The sequence below is a fragment of the Rissa tridactyla genome, chromosome 1 (assembly GCF_028500815.1).
Source record: "Rissa tridactyla isolate bRisTri1 chromosome 1, bRisTri1.patW.cur.20221130, whole genome shotgun sequence".
NCBI lineage: Eukaryota > Metazoa > Chordata > Aves > Charadriiformes > Laridae > Rissa > Rissa tridactyla.
This window is the reverse complement of record NC_071466.1, coordinates 14,871,857-14,881,552: the sequence shown is the minus strand read 5'-3', so window position 1 is coordinate 14,881,552 and position 9,696 is coordinate 14,871,857.

Genomic DNA, 9,696 nt, shown 5'->3' with positions numbered 1-9,696 from the left:
CGAGCTTGTGTACTTTAGAGCATTTCTGCTTTCTGCTCTGGGATACAAAACATCATATGTGTTTTGCAGTAGTAGCATATTTCCAGCCATCTGTAATTGCCTCCCACTTGCATATGCTTAGTCACTGCGTACAAACATACACCTTCTGCTGAACTTTAGAAATATGCTCCCCCCTAGTAAAGCTCATTATGTTTTTAGCCGTATGGTATTCTACAAAGCCTCTTTTGACAACATTAGAGCCCAGTAATCCAGGTTTACCTCCAAGGAGGCCAGAGGAGGTAATTTAACTGAACCATTATTGTAAGTACTTACTTTCTCATGTGATCCAGTGACATTTTGATAGAAGTGTTGTTGTTGTCATCAGTTTTGCCAAGTATATGAAAACATGCCAGTATGAAAAAAAGTAGTGAATTTAATAGTGGTAGAGCCAAATTTGGAGGCATATTCTAGAACAACACAATTTAATAACTCTTTTACTTCCCCTATATTTTTTAATATAAGTCTTATATGATCCCTCAGGCTATTGCTAGCTTAATATTTCTCAAAATCATGGAGTACTCACAGGTGTATTTACCTCTCTCCAGTCACCAGCTGGAACCCAAACTGGTTGCCTATTGCTATCTTGTCTATGAGTCTGGTTTTTCCAAAATGGATGTTTTGGGGGGAGGGTTCACCTACCTCTGAAGCCATGACAGTCATGACTACCCAGATTTCTTCTGGTGATGATGTTTCAAGTTTATTTGCAAGTCTACTGTCCAAAGAAGCCTTCCTCCTCCTACCCCGACATTTGATCATTTAGCCATAATGTCTCTCTCCTGTTAAACTAGGGAGAGGTTGGTTGGGTCAGTGATCTCCAGTGCCTCGAAGCTGAGGAAACACACTCCCTCTGGTCTCCTCCTTCTCCAAATATCAGCCTTCACGACATGGTGGGATCAAGCTAAATGCTAGGTTGATGTACTTTGGGAAGCAGTCTCATCCTGAAACAGGGATGAAATGGAGATGATGTTAACCTTCTAAAGAAAACCAGTTGTATTTGGGGAGGGAGAACGTGTCTTGGAAACTTGCCTCACTTCTAGACAAGACAGGATCCCAGAAGAGGAACGAGATACTGACAGCCATGGTATTCTTTCCATGATGGCAGCCATTTGGAGATCTCAGAGCAGTGAAGAATATCAGGCTGCAGACCATCTTAAGGATTTAAGGATCTTTTCTCCCTCACGGTTTGATAGCATGGAGCTTTTTAAAAGAGCTTCCTTTCCCCCTAAATTACTTCTTTATCACTTCCATATTCTTCCAATCTGTGCCATTTTATAGTGGTCTAAGAAAAGCCTCTGGAAGTACGTGTACTCAAACCACTGTTGGCATTTCGGTCTATGCTGCTGCATAAGCTCTTCCAGCCCCGTTCCTGTAGGGATGAGCCTGCAGAGGACTGACGTGCCAGAACAGGCAGAACTGCTGTCCTGGGGTATCCTGGGAGAACTCCATGAAATCACTGCTGTGTAACCTTACCCTTCTTTCCCGCTTCTGGCAAAAGGAAAAGGAGTAGCAAAGTCCACAATTGGTTACGTCAAATAGTGCAAAAAGGTTTAGTAGCTTGATTAAGGATTTACAGTACCTGCTCAAGACACAAAGGAAGTCTTTTGCTGCTTGCTGCTCCTGTTTGATCCACGTCCTGGCTTTGTGGGAAAGGTTCAGCTTGTTGCCAATATCCAAAAAGAGTTGGCAGGCTTCCTCAGGAGCACCCTGCAGACTTCTAGAGGAGGAATATGACTGCGTGCTACATCCTGCAGGTTGAATTGTGTTCTATGGAAAAAATGACTCCCTATCGAATTACAACCGCTTCATAGGAGAGCGCTTTAGAAGCCGTTTTATGCAACAAAAGGTTTTATCAGGCAGAAGAACGTGGTCCTGATGCCCAGAGACAAGGCAGCTGTGTAATTCTGTGGGTGGTGAGCCCGGCTGATGGCACGGCTGTGTGAGACCTGGTGCCTGCACAAGGGACCCCGAGAGCATGCAGGGCTGGGCATGCGGGGAGAGGAGCTCAGCCTCTCCGTCAGTAGTGCAAATCTGCATCTGTTTATTCTTTCCATGAAGCCATCCTCACAAACTCTCCATCCTTGCTTCAGTTCTCTGTCCAGGCACATGGCTCTGCCCTATGAAAATACATTAAGTAACACGAGATGGTCAAATGCCAAAGTAATGAGGAACACAGACGTACCTAAAGGGCTGAGTAGAGAATGTTGTATCCAAATTTTCTGTTGATATTTATGCAAAGCACTGTAATTATGTTGTGCCTTGATTAAAATACAAGCCTTTCAGAAAGAACAAGAGCAAACCATCTTGTTTCTATACTGAGGCTGTAGAAATAGTTCTTAAGATGATGAAGAATAGAGGTTTTTTTATAAAGCAACAATATAATCAGCTGGCTAAAATAATGAGCTGTTTTGAGTAATTATCAATGGACAAAGCAATCCTAAGGGAATAAGAGGCATTAAGGGAGGAATGAATGCCATGCAAGACAACAACAGAGGGAGTTTCTGGTTCTCCTTCTCTAGGTTTGTATCGTGAATTGCACCACAGTGAAATGTGTCTGAGGACACAAATTTTATTTTTACTTTCACATAGTGAGTCTAGAAAAGCACATGGATAAGGCAGAGAGAACAGAAGATATTGGGAAAAAATTGGTAAACACAGCTATTTTGGCAAAATACAGGTCCTTAGACCTGATAGATACATGGACTGGGAAGCATAGGAAGGAAAAGAAATAGATCTCAGTAAATGCGTGACATTGCTCTCTTTTCATTACAATGGGGGAAAACCATTCAGCAAAGCAGGAGGAAAACCTACAACTTTGACATTTAACACCTGCAATGTATTTGGAGGGAAAAAAAAAAGGATTTTCCGAGCTCAGATTAAATCAGATGAGTGTACTGATTAACCTTAATTGCTGCTGATAAAGGTAGGAAATTAAAGGGGCTTTTAGACATTTTTGCTACCTTAAAACCTAGTTGAACTACCTGCTGAATATTAGACACATACTTATTTTCTGTTGTATTTAATCTAAAGCAATGTAAGGAAGATCTGAGCTTGACAGTGCAACAGTTTTAGGAGACCTGGATTGCTTTTCTGGTTCCTCTTCCAGCCTTCTCTGGACTTCATGTCTCCTTCTTTTAGTTTCCCTTCTACAGATGGAATTCAGATTACTTTCTCCTGCGCTCCCTTTGTCTTCCTCACCTGTTTAGATTAGAGATGCTCTGACTTTTTTCATGTTCTCCTTTTCCTTCTGGTTTTCTCCTATTCATTGTGGAGGGTAAGAGGAAGATGTCCATCCACCTCGCGCAGGGTGGACATGGGAGGAGGTGTTTCCAAGAAGCCTCTGAGAGCAGGGTAGTAGGTGTAGGCTGAAGGGTCCTATGGATCGTGGCTGGGGAAGGCATCATATGGTTACAAAGGGACTGGAGTAGAAAGAAGAGATGGAGTAGAAAGAAGAGATGAAGCAGAAGGAATATTGTGCTTTCTAGTGTGTGTGAGCAACTTCATAGGAGTGAGGGGTATTGGAGGTCCCCCATTCTCTTTTTCTGCACACAGATTTCTCAGTACACTTCTGTCCTACAGCTTCACTCCTGCCCGTAGCACTGCCTCCCACCTGGGCTCCATTTGACCTGAATTGTTGAGAGATTGTGTCCATGGTTCCCTTTCCCAGTCTGATTTTCTTAAAAGGCGTAGTTGACCCACCTTTGCCTGCTTGTCTATTTAGAGCCCCGAGTGATTAGAATCTACTACAGGGACGGCTAACATCATACCATGGAGTCTGTTATATAGAGGTAAGATTTGCATGTGCAGAAGATCTTTCCTGTTCTTATTACCGTGTGTGTGTAAATGTTGGGTATTACATGAAATTTGTCACCCTCTGGTGGTGATGTAAGCAAGAGTAGTTTGGGAATCTCGTTCATGTCCTGGTGGAGAAGGATATGCTAACTTCATTTCAAATCAGATGTACTTTCTTTGTGCCAGTCCTCTGTGATCTTCTTGAATTAGCTGGTAGGTAACATTCATTTGCTTATCATTATTCCATAAATTATTTCCTGTCATCCTTGATTTCCTGATTGCAAAGCACTGGCATTATTTAACTGAATGCAGCTTTATATTGCAAGGGATAAGACATCCGTTTGTGTCTTACAATGGTACGTCGCTAGAAGCCTGTCACCAGGGTTAGAAGAAAATGGAGGCATCAACAGGTTCATCTCACAACTTTTCTTTCCTTTAAAGGGTTTACCATTTGCTTTTCTCTTCTGCACTGTTTTTTACCATTCTTTGCAAAGCAGTTATTTGACATTTCCTTGCACATACAAGTATGCAGAATTCATTTTTCTTGGGTATTCTTGTTTGGAGTCTGCGCTATCAGTTTACATTATCTGTATCCATTCCAACACCACTAAAGGCTCATAGTTTCCGGCATTTCAATGACTACTCTCAGGACTCTCTTTTTTCCAGATAAGCCAAGGATTTGTGTGTTTCTATGCCTCCTGGGCACTTGAAGTTCTTGTGTACAGTCTGGAAAAGTGAAGATTATTTTCATTTCAGAGACTGAGATAAAAGACAGGGAAAATAATTCAAAACTTACCAAAATATGCGTGAAACCTCTGGCTTACTTGAAAAATCATAACAACCCTTGATTATCTCAGCCCTATTTTTCTTGACCCCAATATTGTCTTTCTCCTTCTAGTCATTAAGGTACGCACAGTAGGCTAAACTCAGTCCGTTGAGAGGAGCCATCATAAGGCTTTTGCATTATTTATGTCCCACTTGACTCTTCAACACTAGCCTTTTCTACAGAGGTGAATTTTGCCCACTGAGAGCCAGTGTTTTGTCTCACTGTGTGACCATCGGTCTCTCGCACAGCCAGCTCCCTGTAACAATATTTAAGAGCTCTTTCACATCTAACATCATAGTTGGCCCTTCAAGTTCTTCTGGGTTGTTGTTCCCCCTTCTCTGTTAGCTGTATGCTGCTGAATAAGTTGCCTTAGACATTTCAGTGCCTCAGACGCTTCGTACAACCGGCAATTACAATGGCTGGCCCTTGAGGATGGTGGCCTCCTAACCCTTGTCCAGATGTTGCTGCCTTGCCTGGTAAGCGTTACTGCTTTGGCCTCGCCATCATTTGCAGCTCCGTTTTGGCAAAGCAAGGTTCATGCTTCTTTGTCCTTTCCTGTTCCTTTTCAATGGTTCTCTGAAAGTTTCTAATTCGCATTCGATACAGGGCTCAACTTTTCCCACTTATCTAGTAATTGTTTTTAATCACATTAATGTGTATGAAAGCTTACAGCAATTTCTATTGCAGGACTTTGTCATGCATGTGTTTTCCAGTATTTAGTTTATTGGGTTTTTTTTGTTTCCTGCTTTTCTTGAACTTGAAATCTGACCTTAAATCTTCCAAAATCTTTTCATCTCCAAGATAATAGATTTTGCAATTAGTCATTAAATTACAGCATAATGCACTTACTGGAACTGCCTGGAAATTACGTTTTGCTATTTGAGTGTTTTCCTTGTAGGTATCTGAAAGGTTATCGTATGCTGATCTCATTTATACCTCTTTAAATCCAGAAAGACTGCTCAAGGCAGAGGAGACACCTTCCTGTCAAGTTTGTGTGTTTAGGATAAGAATCTGGGCCTGGCTTCTTTTAACTTTAGTCTTTATTTCTTGGGGTGGAAGAAGTTACTTCCCTGTACAGTGATGATTAATAACTCATGCATCCCAAAACAGAGAACACATTTGAACAAAAGCAGTCCTAGCTCTTGCTATTATGCTTTTTAGAGGTGATAATTTGTCTCAAATTCATTTCTTTCTCATAACACATCTCTGTCAGGGGAGCCATAATGGCAGGAACTTTGTTACAGTATAATAGCTGATATTTACTGAGGACTTTGTTTGCATGTTAATAAATAGTTGTCTTCCCCTACAAACCTACACACCAACTTTTTTGGTAAGACAATGTTTCTTTCCTTGGAAAAGTACATTGAAATTAAAAGCTAGTTTAAGGCTAATTTCTTTCTGTCTTACAATTCCCTATCAGAAGGTGCAGAGGAATCTTCCAATCAGTTCCTTATCACTCTATTATTGTGACACTTCAGGTTTCATGGAACCACAGTTCTTAAAGTGGTTTTAGGTGCTTGTGCCTATCTTTTTTTTGGAAAACCCTTCAAAAACTGCTGTGGTAATAGCATTTCGGGCTAGGCTGGTGGGCTAAAGAATCAGTTTTGAACAATGGACAGAAGAACACAATTTTAAAATATATGCATGTATGTAAATGGAGAAAAAAGCCTGTCTATAGATGTTCACAAACGATATAGAGATGATTATGCTGAGGTGGTGAGCTGTGGAATGGGCTGGAGATGGATTTCTCTCATTCACTGCTGTATGACAGCATACGTATGTTGACCCATACTTAGAGCTGGTGAAATTAGAAGTGTTGCGTGTGGTTAATCGTTCTTAGGTCTTTACCATTTCATTCTGTGTCACTTAAAGCTTCTTCTTCTTCCAGTGTTGTACTTCTGCCTCATCCACGCCTCTCATCTTCTCACTGAAACTGTCCCTTATGGTTTGCCAGTGGCACCAGCTTTGATATGTCATTTGTCCTCAACTCCCCAAAACCACCTTTGACTTTCCCTACACTCTTTCTATCCGCGTGGCCTCTGCCTGTTTTTCATGGATGTCCTTCCCATGATTGTGGGCTGATAATGGCAAGGCTGTAGGTAAGTCATGACTGGTAAAATTTTGGGTTTTGTTTAAATTCACACTTCATTATGTCACTAAAACTGTGTATTATCTGGAGCAGAGGTAGTCATCATATAATTTCAAGTTTGCTTTTCCTTTTGTCAACCCTACACTTCCTTGTCTGACTGTGTGCGCTTTTTAGTGGGCCAGATCTCTGGAAGCAGCCACTGTGTAAACAGGTCGCAATTTAGCAAAGTACTTGACCATATGACTAACTTAAAGCATTGATTTAAGACATATGCTTATGTGCTTTGATGAACGCTTTGCCAAGCAATTTCTGTGTCCTGCTGGGAGAAAATATAACAATAATATGCCAAGAATTTGAAATGACTATGAGACAGGCATTAATGAATATGCCGACATGGAATATTTGCTTTTCCAAATAAGCTTTCACTATGCTTTCTCTGTTTGTGCATGGAATTTCATAGCAGGGACTGAGTTAGAGTTACTTAAGTGATGAATAGCTATGCAGCTTAGTTATGCTAGCTAGTAATCATGTGAAAGATCTCTTTATTGTTGCAAAGGGATACACTGGAGAGAAAAAGAATCAAGTATGGAGCAATAATACAGTAAGTGAGATGACTTTTCCTTTTTGATGGACATCACTCCAGTACAGCCAGTGCCAAACCAGTGTAAAAGAGGAGAATCCAACTAACGTTATTTAGAAGTTTGCAGTCCGAGGTGAATTTAAGGTGCAGATTTTGTTCCAGCAAAGATTGTTAGAATGCCAGAAGAGAGCCTGCGAGACTGCAGGGAAAGAGAGAAATGGAATTTCTCTATTCACACTTACCGAGGGGAAGAAGGTGAGATAAGATTTCCCTTTTTCCCTCTGCATGGATTACCTCCGGCGCTAAGCTGCTGCGAGTATCGTGTGAATGAGAAGCTGCGTCCTGACTTGTGCCCTGCTCCTGTGAATCAGCCCACAGAACAAAGCTATGACAACGAATGGGTCTCTAATTTCTTTCAGTCTAGACTGGCCGCTACTCGCTACCATCAAGCGACAGGGGAGAAGCAAGAATTAATTGTGCCCGTGTGAAGAGTCTCGTGCCGCATCTCTTCCCAGGACCATTCCTGAGTTGGTGTAGCTCAAACTCCAAGTTTCAGCGCCCTGTGGAGGAACATGGTTATTTTTGTCCATCATTGATCTTCACTTCAATGACCATCACTCTAAATGAACGGCACATGCAAAATGCTCATCCTGAGATTACGTCGTCCCCAGTTCACAGGCAAGAAATCAATAGAAGGAAAGCAGCGCAGTGTCACTGAGAACATGAATTTCCCCAGAATAATGGATTGAAATGGGAATCCCCTGAGCAGACAAACTGAGGCAAGCAAACGCAAACCTTAAATGCAGGAGAAAAAAGAAGAAAGTATGTCATCATGACACAGTCTCCAAATCCCAGCAGCTACTTCTCCAGGGAGAATTTTCCATGGTGTTATTCACCTAGAGCAATTTGCAGTGGTGGCAGTACTTGGTTACCAATGAATGAAAGGCAATATCTCTTGTATTATGAGTGCCTGCAGACCCTAAAGGGAATCCATGGGCAAAAAATAAACCACTGGATTTCTGCATTCTATTACCTAGAAAGCATCACTTTCTCCTAAAGATCTTCAAATTACATTTTTGTTGAAAATGTGAGGAAATTAGGTGCAAAAGGTCTTGCAACGGAGGTAACTAAGCAGCTTACAGTCTCAGTAATGGTGAAAAAGATGTGCAAAGGAAGGTTAAATGGTAAAATTCAGCAAAGGTATAGGGTTTAGCATTCAACTAGGAAAATGATATTTTTTAAAAAAATTTTAAGACAGGAATGCTAATTCTGTGAGGTCCTCAGAGGTGACATTCAATCTCTTCCATGTTGCCCAGATTTAGGAGTGCTGGGGAGGCCTGTATCAGAGGTTGGTGTGGTGATGCACTGAAGTTGGAAATGTTCGTACTTTTCATTAGGAGGCATGGAGCACCCTAGTGCTACGGATCCCTCTCCAAAACACAGACCCAACACAGACCTTCCCCAAGACACGATGTCGTTCAGTCTCACAGGTTGGATCAGAAGAAATTTGAGAGGTCTGAAAAGCTGAGTATGATAATGAGCTGGGGACAAGGCAAGCTAACTAATTTGCATCCCTGATTAACCTGGTTTGACTCTGGGCATCTGTAAGGCTCCATCCCAGTTGTTGCCATTTATGGCAAAGATTGGCTCTCATAAGGAGCAAGCCCTCCAGAGAACACTTTTTTTTTTTTCAGGCTCTTTGTGGTATCAGGTTTCTTGCAGGTGGCCTACATGTCTTGAATCCAACATGTGAACCCCAGAAGCTAACCTAGGTTTCTCAGCAGTTCACTCAATAAATGCGACAGAAATCTGAGCAGCAGGATGAATGCTGGCAGAAATAAGACCGGACAGCATAAAAAGAAGTGTGGCCAGCAGGTCAAGGGAGGTGATTTTGTCCCTCTGCTCTGCTCTTTTGAGACCCCCACCTGGAGTACTGCATCCAGCTCTGGGGTCTCCAGTACAGGAAAGACATGGACCCTCCGGAGCGGGTCCAGAGGAGGGCCACAAAGACAATCAGAGGGCTGGAACACCTCTGCTATGAAGACAGGCTGAGAGAGTTGGGGTTGTTCAGCCTGGAGAAGAGAAGGCTTCAAAGAGACCTTATAGCAGCATTTCGTTACTTAAAGAGGGCCTACAAGAAAGATGAAGACAGGCTTCTCAGCAAGGTCTGTTGTGATAGGACAAATAGTAATAGCTTTAAACTAAAAGAGGGTAGATTCAGGCTAGATATAAGGAAGGAAGTTTTTTACACTAAGGGAGGTGAACCACTGGCACAGGTTGCCCAGAGTGGTTGTAGATGCCCCATCCCCGGAAACATTCAAGGCCAGTGTCCCTGCTCATTGCAGGGGGGTTGGACTAGGTGACTTTCAAAGG